The sequence below is a fragment of the Jaculus jaculus genome, chromosome 3 (assembly GCF_020740685.1).
Source record: "Jaculus jaculus isolate mJacJac1 chromosome 3, mJacJac1.mat.Y.cur, whole genome shotgun sequence".
Classification (NCBI taxonomy): Eukaryota; Metazoa; Chordata; class Mammalia; order Rodentia; family Dipodidae; genus Jaculus; species Jaculus jaculus.
In genome coordinates this window covers 144,098,062-144,114,106 of record NC_059104.1, presented here as the reverse complement: position 1 = coordinate 144,114,106, position 16,045 = coordinate 144,098,062, and the positions used below count along the sequence as shown (strand labels likewise).

General features: G+C 39.7%; 1 protein-coding gene across 4 annotated transcripts in view; it reads left to right on the top strand.

Annotated features, from left to right (window-relative positions):
- The window catches only part of Sv2b (synaptic vesicle glycoprotein 2B), a 186,579-nt gene that overhangs the window by 65,337 nt on the left and 105,197 nt on the right, over nucleotides 1-16,045 (top strand). Inside the window, exon 2 of one of the 4 annotated variants that reach the window (XM_045144851.1) lies at nucleotides 11,687-11,823. The exons of the other annotated variants lie outside the window; for them this stretch is intronic. The gene's annotated coding sequence lies outside the window, so the exon portion shown is untranslated. The remainder of the gene's footprint in view (nucleotides 1-11,686; nucleotides 11,824-16,045) is intronic. 4 annotated transcript variants of the gene reach the window in all.

Below are 16,045 nucleotides of genomic sequence, written 5' to 3'. Positions count from 1 at the left end.
GAAATGAAATTCCCAAGGTCTCCCTCAAGAAGTCTCCTTTCTCATTTTAACAATAAGAGCAGGAAATCAGAGCAGGCAAGGGGTTCTACTTCAGAGATGACTTGTCAAGGTTCCCAGTGCTGGTCCTGAGGAGCTGTGTGACTTTGGGCAAGTTACTTAACCTCTTCTGTGCTGTTGGTTCCTGTGTGTATGGTGGGCAGGACAAGAGCCATTTCCATCCCGGTGAATTCATATATGTAGAGTACTAAAATCAGCATCTGGCTCATAACAAGGTTCCACAAGCATTGCTGTTATTATATTTGCCAGCGAGTGTCACTGGGATGAACCAAAGCCAGCCTTAAAAAAAATCCTTTTTTAGTGGAAAAGTTCAGACAGTAAACAAGTGAATAAATCAATATTAAATGACTCATACTGTGACACTGGCTGGGACAGACACAAAAGGGGAGAGGTTGCTAGGGTGCAATTATTTTGGAGGAAAGAAGGAAGGGACTTTTGGTTGGTGGGTTGGGGAGGGAATATGATGAGTAGGCTGAAGTGCCAAGTGCTGGGAGCAGCCAGGCCCCTGGTGGAGGAGGAGGATTCACTGGAGGAGGGGAGCTTTGAGGGAGAAGTGGGAAGAGGAAGGGGGAGAGCAGGGCCTCAGGGCTGCAGGGCTAAGCAATTTAATGCTCCCAGCTGTGGCAAGTGGCTGGACTTCAAAAAAATATTTCAGGGCTGCAGGAATGGCTTACCAGTTAAGGCATTTGTCTGCAAAGCCAAAGGACCCAGGTTCGATTCCCCAGGACCCACAGCTAGATGCACAATGGGGCGCATGTGTCTGGAGTTCATCTGTAGTGGCTGGAGGCCCTGATGTGCCCATTTTTTTTTCTCTCTGTCTCCCTCTTTCTCTGTGAAATAAATAAATAACAATAAAATAGTTAAAAATATTTTATTTATTTATTTGCAAGCAGAGAGAGAGAGATAGAGAGAAAAGAGATAGGCAGAGAGAATGGGCACTCCAGGGCCTCTAGCCGCTGCAAATGAACTCCAGATGCAAGTACTACTTTGTGCGTCTGGCTTTACATGGGTACTGGGGAATCCGAAACGGGCTGTTAGGCTTTGCATGCAAGTGCCTTAACCACTGAGTAATCTCTCCAGCCCTGGAATTTGATTCCAAAGAGCCCTGCTCAGGGTCTGATCCTATCGTTACACTAATGCACCCAATTTCTTGTTGGAGCTAAACCAGGAACTCTCTCCTCCAGGCTGCTCCTTGTGAATGTCCTTCAGGGGCTGTGCTGTGACGCTCCTTTCCATCCTGCCTCTCAGGCCTGCCTTATCCTCAGAGCACCTCACTTCCCGGATCACTTCTTTGTCCCCGACCCATGCAAGCCTATCCATTCTGTATCTACAGCCTCATGACTTCCTGAAGTGATTGCTCGACACCAGCCTGGGAGGAAAATGTTTTCAGTTTCTGACAAAAGCTTCAGAGGTCTTTGTCGAGTAGCTCCACAGAGGAAGTCCAGGTGCACATGCATGTCCACTTCAAGCCTCCCTGTCAGAGACACCATGCAAAGCAGTGTGTGGGGCAGAGGGGACATTCCTTGGGGGCTCTCTCTAAATAGCCATACCTTTCATGTAGACATCTCTTCTTCCTTTGATCACATTCTCAGTACTTTCAAGTAAGTTGTCTCACGTATCTGAGGGTTTCCATGTCATCATTGGCATCTTGCTTGCAATGTATAGTTATAGACCACACTGAGGAAGTTTTTAGTTTTTGAATTTTTGGTTTTTTGCATGTATACATGTGTTCAGTGTGCATGTGTGTATGTATGCATGTTTGTGTGTGTGTGTGTATGTGTGTGTGTGCACCCAGCTGGTCACGCATGTATGTGGGCTTGCATGTGGAGGCCAGAGGTCAACTTTGGGTATGTCCCTCTATTGCTCTTCATCTTATTTATTGAGTCAGGCCTTTCGCTGAACTTAGAAGTAACCAGTTTAGAGAGATTAGCTAGCTAGGGTGTCCCAGAGATCTCCTGCTTCCACCTCCAGAGCACTGGCATTACAGGTACATGCGACCATGCCCGGCAGTTACATTTAGTGCTGGATCCAAGTTCAAGTCTTCATGCTTGGATGACAACTGCTTTACCAACTAAAACATCTCCTCAGCCCTGTAGGGGTCTTTAAATAAAGCCATCCATTGTCACTCATTCATGATTTTCTCCAGTCATTGAGTTACTGATTGCATGGGCCTTGTGATCGCTTGCCACTGAGCAGATGCCTGCAGAGTTCATGGGTCACTGTAGAGATGCAGCCTTGAGCTACTCCAGGTTGTATGTTAGTGACAGGGAGGCACCAGCATGGGGAACAGAAGCTTCCCTGGTGAAGAAAGTTTGGCTGTAAAGAGAGTGAGTGAATGAGAAAGAGAGAGCAAGCAAGTGAGAGAGAGAGCAAGAAGGATCCTTTGGGTTCACAGCCTTACTAGCTACTTTGTGGCTTGAGCTTTTACTTAAGTCCCTTGTGCCTCACTGGAGTCGATAATTAAACTTTGCCATCACTAGTGATTTCCATACCTACGTGTGGTAGTTACGTAAAGTGTCCCAGAGTTCATCATAGATTACTCTATACATTCAGGTCCACTCCTAACTGGAATTGAATGTTGAATGCTGTGTTATTCTTACTTTATGGGAGGGAAGTACTTAATTTAAAGCCAAAGATTGCTGCTCTAGTTTAGTCCCCACACTGACCCATTCTACCTTCCACTGCCTTTGCCATTCAGTAACATTCTTTCTCAGGTGGGATCCAGCATGAAGGATATGCAGGCTGGCTGGCACAGTTTGTACTTTGGTGCAGTGCCCCTGGAGGGCATTTTAATTTGGGGACAAATAGAATCAAATGTGGCGATAGCAGAAGTAAAGTATTTGGTAAAGTGGCTCTGAGAATTCCTTATATTTCTGTATAGTTCATTAAAATATGGTACAGGGTAGCCCTCGCTGGGCCAGTTTCAGCATTGAGACCCCTCAGTCTGGTGGTGTCCCTCTGGGATTCAGGTTGAGCTGTGGACCCTGAGCAGAGTGAAGCCAAGCTTAGATGTGGCTGTCCTATGCTGGGGGTAGGAAACTTTCCATCCTGAGCTCTATAGGAGTAATGCCATGTGAATCGATCTTGCATGACTGATGACATGCCTGAGGCTGGGCAGCTTTTGGCTCAGCATCTTGGTGTAGGGTCAAGGGCTCTTTTCTGATCATAACCTTGCTAGCACAGTCCTCAGTTGATGGACAGTATTGCATGAACAAACAAGAGATAGTAATCATGTATGGGTATCTCTTCTGTTCTCTCTCTTTTTATAAAGCCACCAGGATTCAATCACTGGGCTCTGTCTGCTAACCTTACCCAATCTTAATCCCTCCCGAAGACCTCAATTTCATGTATTATTGTTTGGTTAAGTTGCTACCCCCTTAATAACTCATAGTAGGGATTACATTTCAGTACATTAAACTTTGGGAACTACTCAACCTATACCCAAACCATAGCTGATATCAAGGGGAGATAGATTGCTATTATGGTTTGAAATTAAAAGTCCCCCACAGGCTCATGGATTGAACACCTGGTTTTCAACTGCTATTTTGGAAGATAGTGGAAACTTTAGGAGGTAGGGTGTGGCTGGTAGAAGTAGATCACCAGAAGGTGTGGTTTTTAAGATTAATCTGATCTTGGGTCTCTTCTCATTTTTTGCTTCCTGTTTGCTATGAGGTAAAGAAACTCCTGAATTACTGGCAGTTAATGGCTACTGGGCAAGGGAGAGACAGTTTCTTCAGTGGTGTACCCAACTGATAAGTTGCAGTGCTTTGATAAATAACCCCTCTGTCCATGCACATGTGAGCTACCCTAATTAAACTCAGTAGGGTGTATGTGTGCACACTTGCATGCACATGCTTATGTGTGCACACATGTGCACACACACACGCACATGCACACACACACACACACACACAGACATCAAAGTAAAAGAGGGAGTAGTTGGGATAACGAAAAGGTCCAATGGAATGGTAATGGGGAGATAAGAGAAGGTAATTGGAGGTAACTATGATCAAAACACATTGTATACAGCTATAAAAATAGTCAATAAATAAAATAAAAGAAATGACTCTGCCACAGCTTCCTGGCACCATGATGCTTTTCCCAAGTACATGGAACCAAATGACCATGGACTGAACTTTCTTTAACCATGAGCCAACATAAATCCTTAACATATTTCTATCAGGCATTCTGTCACAGCGATAAAGAAAGTGACTAGCACAATGGCCATGTCGTTTTTAGACAGCAAGGGAATGGAGGGAGAGCTCTCCATAAGCCCTGTAGCTATTAGATAAATGCACATTGTTCTGGCAAAAATCAAGTAAGTGTGGAAAACAATCACTTTCCAACAAAATATTTGTTATGTTGAATATGAGGTGGTCTGCTTTCTCACCTTCCCTTTTCTCCAGTAGTAAAAGAAAAATCAAAATTTCAAACCATCAACAACATATCTCAAGCTGATCATTTGGGTGTTTGAAGGGCAAGGAAGAGGATGGACATTTCCTTATTTCCTAGTAAGTGCATCCCTACTCTGTTCTTCTCACCATATCCTTGTAACGTAAATGGTCTTTATGTCCATTTGGTAGAGGAACATATAGTTTAGAAAATGTAAGCCATTTTACAGTGTTGTGTGGCTAGTCAGCAGAAGTCAGAATTCTGAATCTCATCTGTGTGAAGCTATGAACTTCTACTGTCTTTTTTCCAACTGAAGATGGACACTTTAGCAGATTGCCTTCATTCTTGCTGTGGTTTGAATGTGAAATACCCATAGGCTCATGTGTTCGTACACTTGGTTCCCAGCTGGTGGCACTGTTTGGGAAGGTTGTGGAACCTCACCTTAGCAGGTGGGGTGTTGCTGGAGGAAATGGGTCACTGAATGTGGACCTTAAGGTTTGATAGCTAGCCCCACTTCCTGCCTTCCAATTTGATGAGCTGGCTTCCCACTCCTGCCACCATATTTTACCCACCACATAACTGCCTCTTGAACTGTAAGTCAAAAGCAAACTCTTCTCCTTATGAAGTTGCTTCTGGCTGGGAATTTGTTCACTCTGAAAAAGTGACTGTTATATTCCTGCAGGGGCTTTCATAGTTTCTTTAATGATGTCCTGTAAAGATACTGGTGCTACTTACTGGGCAATGAGATGAATGAGACATATCCTTCATCGGTCCTATGTCTTGTGTTCTAGACAGTTCATAAAACATGAAAGCATATGTATGTATACATACATATACATACACACACACACACACACACACACACACACACACACGTAATTTTCTTGGCAATAGTTGCAATTAAATAATTCCTGAAGATATTGAAGCTTTTTTTGTTTTTGCTCAAGACAGTTATTTAAGGTATAAAGCAAGTTGTAAAAATAAGACATATAGAAATGATGATCAGATGAAAATGTCAACATTTTCAAAAGCCAGGAAGAAAATACAATTTATGTTCCATTCTGTCTTTGGCAAATACTCAGTTCCCTCCAGCTCTGTTTTACTGTTCAACGCAAGTGAATGTGGATCTGGCTTGTTTATTTCTCTGATGTATTTGCTCATTGACATTCACACAGCTTTGGAGACTGTAGTTTTCATTTCTTTTGTCATCTTGATGAATGCCTGGGCAATTATTTAGCAAAATGATTGTGAGCTTCAATAAAACCATTCATCAGTGGAGCTCACTCTAACGGGGAGTCTAGATGACATCTTATGAGCAAGGAAATAACTTAGGATGCAGTCTTTCATGTAGTGTGGATTGTTTTGGGGAAATAGACATTAAAGTTTGAACTTATCAAAAGTCGTATATCTTAAACTGAATATTGAAACTGGATGTAAGTTCAATGGAAAGACTAAAGCCGTTGTCTATACAGTTCCTATCTAAACTATGCTCCATCCAATGCCTGAGTTATTAAGGGAAAAGACTCACTGATTTGCCACTGAATATTTCACTAGTAAAAAAGGAAATTCAGAATGGAAGGTCAAAGGGGAAAGTGTGTGTGTGGAGGGGAGGGAGGGTATTACCATGGGATTTTATTTATTTATTTATTTATTTATTTATTTATTTATTTATTTATTTGAGAGCGACAGACATAGAGAGAAAGGCAGATAGAGGAAGAGAGAGAGAATGGGCGCACCAGGGCTTCCAGCCTCTGCAAACGAACTCCAGACGCGTGCGCTCCCTTGTGCATCTGGCTAACGTGGGACCTGGGGAACCGAGCCTCAAACTGGGGTCCTTAGGCTTCACAGGCAAGCGCTTAACTGCTAAGCCATCTCTCCAGCCCACCATGGGATTTCTTTTATAATCATGGAAAATGTTAATAAAAATTAAATTAAAAAACAAAACAAAAAACAACAAAAAAAAAGAATCTTGGACCTAAGAAAAAAATAGAAATTCAAATGCCAACATCTATGGAATTCAAGTGAAGGCCAACATTCCCCATAACTAGCTAGCAATTCTAGTTTATATGTAATCTGCATCATGGTGATTATAATTATGTTTGGCTAGTTAGTTATCACTTAGCCCTCAACTTAAAGATGACCTCATTGGGAAAGCTTCTCTACATCTCAGTCCAGGTAAAGTTCCTATGCTATTTACTCCAAGTCATGCCTTCTTCATACATGTGCGTGATTATACATTTGCCCTGTCCTTCTCTTCCTTGCAATATTCAACCCATGAAGGTGAGGTATGCAGCTAATCTTTCCAGCCTTAGAATGGTGGTAAAGAGGATGACAACATGCCAGTCCTGTGTTCATCTGTGCACATTTGAGCTTGATTTAGGGTCAACTAATATTCATCAGAATGTGGATTTGTTTCCCCTCACAAATGATATTAGCAGGGAAAGGACATTTAATTGAAGTTCTTGGTGAAGGTGACATCTGGGCGCTCCTGGTCTCTGCCCAGCCGACTTTTGGAATTGTTTGCTCTGGAAATGGTTGGATGCTGACTCATCTGAGATGCTGTCATGGGCAGTGGCATGTCTTTGAGGGATGTCTGGCAGGGCCACTGGCAGAGTGTGGCTCAGAATCATGAGAACTGAGTGGCCTCCAGGGTAATCAGGTTCATGAACTTGGCCTGAGCAATATCATCAGATAGTCTTCATCACCAGAAGCACACTCAACTCCACAATCTCATCTCAGGACTGGAGATAACTTTCATGCTTAGACATGTCTTTTGATCCAGTTACTGATGTACAGTTGCACACGCCTAACCTACACTGGCTGAACACTTGCTGGGTGCCGGCCACACGTGAGGCTCAGATTTGGTGCTGGGTCAGAAGAAAAGCTGGGGCTCAGTCACCGTGATGACAGATGGATGGTCATCTGTCAGGCTTCGAGAAGCTTCTCAGGATGTTCCCTGCTGGAACATGGACCCTTAATTTAAATCAATCATGGAGAAAACAGTCTTCTTCTTTACTTGCTTGCTTGAATTTATATTGTGAAGTGCCAATATGTTTTTCATTCGAGTGCATTTTTTTTAATCTCAGAAGGCCAATGTTAATGTGATTCTAGATGATCTTATGTCTAGGGATGTGAATTTTAAAATAAAAACAGTGAGTGCAAAATTCCAAATGTTCATTTTCTCATCTTATCTTTTGCACTTAAGTTCTTGCATACCTATAATGTAAATATTTCTCTTTACCTCATTTATATCTATACACACACTTCATAGAGATATATAGTACCAATTTTAACTAAGATCTTTCTGGATAAAAGAGATCAGATGGTATAAAGTTATTATATTACTTGTGAAATACTTCAATGCAGGTTCAGCCATGACTTTTTAAAAGATATGCTAAAGTTTTGTTTTATTTAATAACACAGATTACTTTGACCATTATTTGACATGAAAAAGTCACTTAGGACTGAAAATATAGTCTTATCACAAACCCAAAACACAACAGAAATGTGAAACTATGCCTCACCTTGGCCAGGAAGTCCTGCAAGCTCTCATTCTAGACCATGAAATTGAAATAGTTCCCCTGCCCCAAGTTTCTGCTTCTGTTGAGTCTAAAAACTGTTACGAGGATTTCCAGGACAAGGGTCCACAGGACAGACTTTGTATCCATATTGATGTGTGAAGATCTAGTCAACTCATACTATGTGGTAAGCCTGAAGTTTGGAATGCTTGTTTTCTAAGAGTCTATGTTCTGAATTCACACGACTCTCTATTTCCCACTTCTGTTTGATACCTTTGATTATATAGTTCCAACTTTTCTTCTGTAGAATCATCTTCAGATTTTATTTTAGATAGCACAGCTTCCATATCTTTAATTGTGAGTTCCATAGTAATTCTCTTTGAAGCAATACGATTCTCTTTCATCTGATCTCTTTTTATAAGATGCAGCTTGTGTCTTTAAAAGTAGATTGGCTTGTTTTGTATGTTCTTCTAATAGTTTTTGACCTTGTTTTTCAACCTACTGATTGTGCTTTTTTTTCCACCTCTATATGTTCTGTTATGTCCATTTCCATGCATTTCCATGTAAGTTTTGAAGAGTACATCCAGCTTAGGCTTCTTTTGTCTTTCCTCGAGTGTTCCCCATTACTCTTGGGCTTTCGTCATAGTAATGTTTGCAGAAGATACAAGTTGATGGTATACAGTGAAGTTTTGCTGTGGTGCCATCAATCTTCAAATGTGAAGACCATAAGAACATCATATCTCAATAGCAACCCATGTATAGATTGTAACGGGAGTTTTGAGGATCCTTGTCAATAAATTTAGGGTACCCCAGATTCTTGTCTTATGAATTTAAAAAATTAAAATCCATAGACCAGAAGTAAGACTTAGAGAGACTTTTTAACATGAGAAAAGAAAGTACAGAGAGCTCCTACCATGTGGAAGGCAGGAGGAGATGGAAAATTCATGCGGGAGTGGGGTTCCCCACATCTCAGCGCAGCATGGCCAAGGTATGAACGGCTTACCAGAGCAGGGACCTGGAAGTTCAGGACAGGTAAAAAGCCCCCGAGAGCCAGCTGTGATCCTTATGTGGGAAGAATGACACATAACCCTCTATTTGGAGATGTGACAGCCTTACCATAGCTTCCAAACTGATTATTCCACTTTGCCTTTGTTTATCTGATTTGTTAATTGGGTACATCATTGTTTAATGAGAAGCTGAAAAAGAACGTCTTGTAAAAAGCTATAATGATTGAACTGGTCACTGTACATTGTATGCTGCACTGAAATGTCACACTCCCCAGATAGGTACAATTATGAATCAATTAATAACAAAATTTCAAAATGATTATACTAAGAAATAATACTTTTATGTGTGTATGTAAAGGAAAGAGGATCAGACATGGTAGCTTGCACCTATGATTCCAGCATTCAGAAGGCTGAAGCAGGAGGATTACTATGAGTTTGAGGTCAGGGTGGGCTACATGACATCAGGCCATCTAGGGCTACATAGCAAAACCCTGTCCCCCCAAAACCAAAGCCAAAACCAACAACATAAGCAAACAAAAGATTCTCCAACCAACAATGACAACAAATATATTTTTTAAAAGAAAGAAAGCGTTATGTAGCTTAAGAAAGACCTGATGTTGAGTACACATTCTCAGACTGACCCTCCTTTGATGTCAATTGTTCATGAAGTTTAGTTAGGTGAGAATTTACATGGAATATTTTCTTCAGACCCAGCTATATGACATTTTTCTTTTAAGCAATTCTTTCCATTGTATTTTCTGAGGTTTGTGGGCTCCGAGTCACACATGGGGGCTACCTTTGATTTTGGTACATATTCTTTGGCAAGTCATTTTATTTCTTAGCACTTGAGTTTTCCCATATAAAGTTAACAAGTATGAGGGGAGATATGCAAATTTATATTATAGGAAATGGAGATGCTAATGGCTCCCATTTTAAAGGATGGAGAGAACACTCACAAGGTGCTTGGCATGATGCCTGGCACAGAGAAACACCCCAACAAATATTACCTTTATTGCTTTACCTGGGTATTGCCTATTGGATAATATGTGTGAGAGCTGAGGGTTAATAGGTGACAGTTATTTACTGAGGACTGATTTGGCTTTGGGTAATGCTCTCTAAAATGTGCTTTCTTCCTTTGAGAGCTCCCAAGGCAACCTGTATTACCTTCTGATTCATCACCTTGGTACTTTCTGTCTCCAATTTCTTTCATTTTTAGCTTATTTTTATCCCTTGCTTGTCAGTCCCTACCCCTTTTGATTTTGAACAATGCCTCCTCATGACTTCTCTGTGACATCAAAGCCATATGCCTCATTTTATCACTGGCATTCAGCTCATCCATCGGACCTTCACCACTTCATTCAGACTTCAAGCAGTCAGATTGATTCCTCTTTACCACTTCAAACGTGGCTTTGAAAACTCCAAGTCAGAATGTCACCATGGTTGTCTTAAGACTTTCTAGACCACTGTGCATTAATGTGCACAGAGAATATCCAGATATACTCAATCTATTATTATTCATGCAATAAAATTTATAATGGTTTACTTCAAGTAAGATGAATATTTATAAAACTTTCTTTCATTTTAAAAGAGACACAATACTGGAAATTACTCCATCTTGTCATTAGAGCTTTCTTCTGAGACAGACGATCTGTCCATTCAGTTGGATATCAATCCTGAGATATTGTAGAAAGAAATATTATTCTTTAAAATCAAGATCAAGTTTATATTGGTTTGTAATTCATTGATAACTGTGGGTAGTGCACGTCTGTTTCTCCTGTTCGCATATCTGGGTTTTTGCGTGTAATTCTTAAACATGATAACATGATATGAGTGATTTTCTTGCTTCCTTGAGAGGCAGGATGCAGTCTCCAGCAAACTGCTAAGAAGAGTCCTGGTCTTGTTGGTCTGGAGCTCATAGCTGATTTAGAAAATGTGCTGCTTCTCCATAAAGCTTAAGGGGAGAAATGGGATGGAGATGTTTCTGGTCCTCATGCTTCTCATAGGTGTTACACTCAGCTCCAAGACCCTGGGACCAACATCCAACTAGACACAGTTGATGGGAAAAAGGGACATTTTTCAGACTTTCAGATCCAGGGGAAGTCCCCTCAATGGTGGAAGAAGCTGCTTACTTCCACATATCCTAGCAAAGAGTAAAACTACAGCAAGCAAAACACCAACACCAGCAGATAGCAAACAAGGACTCTGCTAGAGCTCAAACTTGTTTCCCACACACTTTCTGACTGGAATCAGACCCGTCTCCAGTGATGTGCCTCCTCCATCAGGCTTCTGGAGAACTAAGCAAACAGCTTAACCTTAATCAAAAAATACCTGAAGCTCTTGGGGACATACATTCACATTCAAACCACCACAATAGGCCAGTGATCATTGGAATTTTCTGGAAAAAAAAACCAAAAAACAATAGATGTGATAGTTTTCAAAAGCCACATTGCTGAATCAGAAAAGTGATGTGGTGGCTCAGATGATGATAATGGCTAGTGCTTTCTCAACCACTGTACCAGGAGCTCTTAAATTCTCACTCTTTGCGAGGTAGATGTCATCATTTTCTTTTCTAGCTAAGGGGTCTGGATGATCAGGAAGGGTTATGTAACTTGTTCAGGGTCATGTTGCTGTGGCCTGACTCCATACTGTAAGTTCAACCTGTCTACACTGGTGTATCAGGCCAACTGGTCTTACCTTTCTTGTGTACCTCAGTAGGGTGTGATTAGAAGACCACTTAAGATGTGCGCTTGGCTGTTGACCTGGAACCTGCACCTTCTCCCCTCATCATCACCACCACAGACAGACTACAGACTTCTGCACTGTGGTGGTTTTCTTCTCTGAACAGGAGTGTAAGTTTTGGCATGGAATTATTGCTTATTTTTTTCAACAAAATATATCTTGGTCCATCTGAATGTTAACTATAAAATGAGTAATGAAAAAAAAAAGTCCTGAAACTGGTTTATTTTACATCCAAAGCTGGTAGCTCCTTCAAGGCTGCTGGAGAACTAGGTTGCAACTCATTGTCCTAAGCATGTTTCATTTTATATAAATGAAACCAATGAACTAATTTAATTCCTTTATGTTTTTGTATGAGATAAGCTACCCAGAGAAAATCATCAGTAAAACATATTATGGTGAGGTAGCTCATGATAGATGGGAAAAGCATTCATTGTATATGGAGTTGGACAAGGTGGATTTCAACATTTAGCTCTAGAGTTTGCTGCTGGGTGTCCTCCAGTGAGTCATTTGGCCTTTCTGAGACCCAGCTTTCTAGGTTTCAGGAAGAGATGAATCTACCTACAAGCAGGGTTATTTAACACATTGTAGAAATATGAGACAATTTTAGATGCTTAGTGAACTTTAAAAAATAAAAAGAATAAGATAAAATAAAGAGATAAGATAAAATAAAGAAGAGGATGTTCACATCTTTTGTAGGTGTTGAAAGCATGCTATGTCAACCAAATATACAAAAGAGACTTGTTTTCAGGGTTTATCTTTCAAAAGCACATTTTTTTTTTGCACTATAAAGAGATGACTATTTGAACTTGCTGTTTTCTTATAATTGATGCATGCAAAGTGTTGAGTCACACACAAGTCACACTTTTAAGAAAAACTGACAAGCATTAGCATTTTATAAACATTCATGGAAGCATGAGTGCTGCATTAAAAAAAGCTCTCTTGGCATTCTGTTCTGTGGCATATTGTTGGAGGCGAATAATTTATCTGGTGTGACTGCTTAAGGAAATATTTCTCCCTATTTGTAAGTGGATTCCTTTTCTCATTACTCAATAGATTTATTGCATGGGTAAAATGAATTCTGTAATGCTCTTAACTGTTCTCAGTAAGAGACGAATTTCAGAGTCTCACATTAGTCAATACTTTTCTACTTGGCAGCAGAGCAGGAGAGCATTTCAACCAGCTTCTGAAAGCAGCGAATAAAGGTCACTGTCCACTGTGCTGAAAGCTACCACTGCCCGTGGAATCAGTCATCCTCTTTGCTTTCTGGAAGGCACCCTAGTTGAAGATGGAATCTAACATCTCATAATAATTCGACACAGTAAAGCCTCCTTAATCATGATGTTTTTTGATTAGTGTCTTTGAAGAACTAAACCACACAGTTGACATTGAAATTGAAATAGGACAGTATTTATTTATGATATTTGGATTTAATTAGAAATACAATGTCACTATCAGCAAAATAACAAATATATGGAGCTATATTCTACTCATAAGATAGCTAACTATGTACTGTTACAAAAGTTGGGTCTGAAAGCAAATATATATATACATATATATGAAGACTATATATCAGCTTTTGTTTAAACATTAGACTGGCATTCTTTTAAAAGAAATGATTATAGGGAGATCCAGTGGTATAACTAGAACTCTGCTATACAGTCTGCCTTCCACAGAGGCCCAAGAGAGAACATGAGAGTGGTCTATCAGCACAGTGTCTCTTTACTCTTTCAAGTTTAGGAAATTTGGAAGTCAAAAGACCAAGACTTTTTGCTGTTATTTCCTAAATAATATAGTATGACAACACTTTACCAAGCATCTACATTGTATTGGGGAAGATAAGCAATCCAGATATGATGCAGAGTTTATAGAGAGATGTATGTAGGTTAGATACACATACATACGAGGTCTCTTGGAACCAGTCTCCATAGTGGCACGAAGATGTTTCTCCCTCTCTCTCTCTCTCTCTCTGTGTGTGTGTGTGTGTGTGTGTGTGTTTATATGTGTTTCAATGCTTCTGACTATAATGCTTCAAAGTCAGTTGTCTGGATTAACTTACGAACATAACCTAGTTCTAAGAAAATTGGTTCTTTGTTTTCCTATACACTAATATAGTGAATTTTTCTATATGTGTAGACCTGTTAAAAGAGTTCCTTTACAGGACTTTAGGTACCCTATGGAGAGATCTTACATACTTATTTCTAGGATGATTGTTGTTTTATAGATTTTGTTGTTATAGTGTGTTTTATCTGATTTCATAATATACTTTGTTGTTAGGTACTGATGATAAAGAGGAATAATATTACCTTGGATTCTTGCAGCTGTGTGGATGGTCTACACACGTGATCTTATCATTCATCAATACTGATCATTATGCTTTTATGTTGTGTGTTTTCTTCCCCCTTATTATATTTTTCTTGCTTAATTGCTTTGTTGAATTCTTCCAGTACTATATAGTATAGTTGTAGTAAAAGTGCAACATTTTATCATCTGAAAATAGATGCATATAATGTTTCCTCATTAATTATAATGTTTGTTTCATGTCTTTGGTAAATGTTTATTTGTAGTCACTAGATCATTTATCTGGACTGTTTTAATTTAATATCTTCACATTTCCATTATTATTTTTCATTTCTCTCAAAGGACAAACACATCTGTTTTCAGACATATGATGCTGATTTCTAGGATTTTGTTTTATGATCAGAAACATAATCTCTATGATGCTTCTGTTGTGGCTTGATATATTATAAGCTTTTGCAAATGTTCCGTACAAATGAACACATCTACACACACACACACACACACACACACACACACACACACATTTCAGTTCAACCATAACATGAATTTTGCCTCTTTGTCTTTTTCTGGGAAAGAAGTATTAAAATCTCCAGCTACTAAGGTTTGCTTTTTTTTCCTGTAGATATATCAGTGATACTTCATTTATTTTGACATATTATGTTCATGATTATTACAGTTTCTTATTCTAGTGTTTTTTTTTTACCAGTACATACCACACTTCTTTGTCCTTATGTTGATTTTTATGACAAGTTGAAGATGATAGTAAGATGATTACCTTGGATTTAAAAATTTTTCTTCTATTCTGTTTTTTCTCCAGATTTCATAAATCTCTCACCTTTTAGAATTCATTCTTTTACTTCTTTGTTTTGAAAAATATAGTCTCCCTCCTTGACCAGACTTTGCTTTTTGCTCAGGTTCCTCTTAACTTTCTTTTCATGACCTTGGCCTTCTGAAACAATTGTAGCAGAGAATCCTGCTGAGTCACTTTAGAGAGCATCTTGCCACCCTTGATATATCACTGAGCTACTCATCCCCTCATGATATATAGGTCCTTGATGACTTCGAGCATAAATAATGTTAAACCAGTTTTAGTACCCTTTGCCCTTCCCTTGGTGTCCAGCTTAGTTCCTCCTAGTAATTTTCCACTCATTGACCTTCCCACCCCTACTCTGCTCCTTAGCTAGGGAGTCTAATTTGTCTTTGCTACATTCAGAGATGGGCTTGGCTCTATATCAAGGTATCCTAATGCTCAAATAACATCTTGTCACTTTTGGAGTGCATGTGGTGTGTGTGTGTGTGTGCATACACACATGTGGTATATGAGTACATGTGCACATGTATGTGCAGGTCCATGTGCCCTGTGTACATGTGTGTCCTCTTATCAGGTATCCTCTATTGCTTAATTAATTAATCTACCTGTGAGACAGGATTTCTCACAGACCTGAACCTTGCACTCACTGCTTTTTGGCTAGACTGGCTGACCAGTGACACCCTCCCACAGCAGTTCTCCTGTGTCTGTCTCACCCTCAGCACTGGGGTGATAGGCATGGTACCTGGCCTTTTTTGGGTGGTGCCAATGTTCCAAACCAGAGCCCCATGCATTTGCAGCAAGCACTCCTCCCCACTGAGCCATTGTCCCAGGCCCTGTTTTGCCATTTTTAACAAATGTCTGCTGTAAAATATTTCTTCTGTTTAAACTTTATGGATGTTTTCATTTTAAAGAAATCTCTTAAGAGCATCAGGTCCTGGATATATTTTTTTTCCAAAATGAAATTTGATAATGTTTTTAATCACTTGAATTATTTGCATTATTTTAATTATTATATGAAGACGTCACTCTCTTTCATTTTAAAAGTTACATATCTTTTTCTCTCTAATTTCTAACAGATATGTTAGATTTTATTTTATTTTATAGGTTTTAGTGTTAAATTTTTGTGTTTTCTTGTGTGGAGACTGAAACTACATGTATCTCTTCAAATCTTCCACCCACAAGCCAGTGTTTTATCAATCCTTCTCTCATGCTGGCCTGGCCCC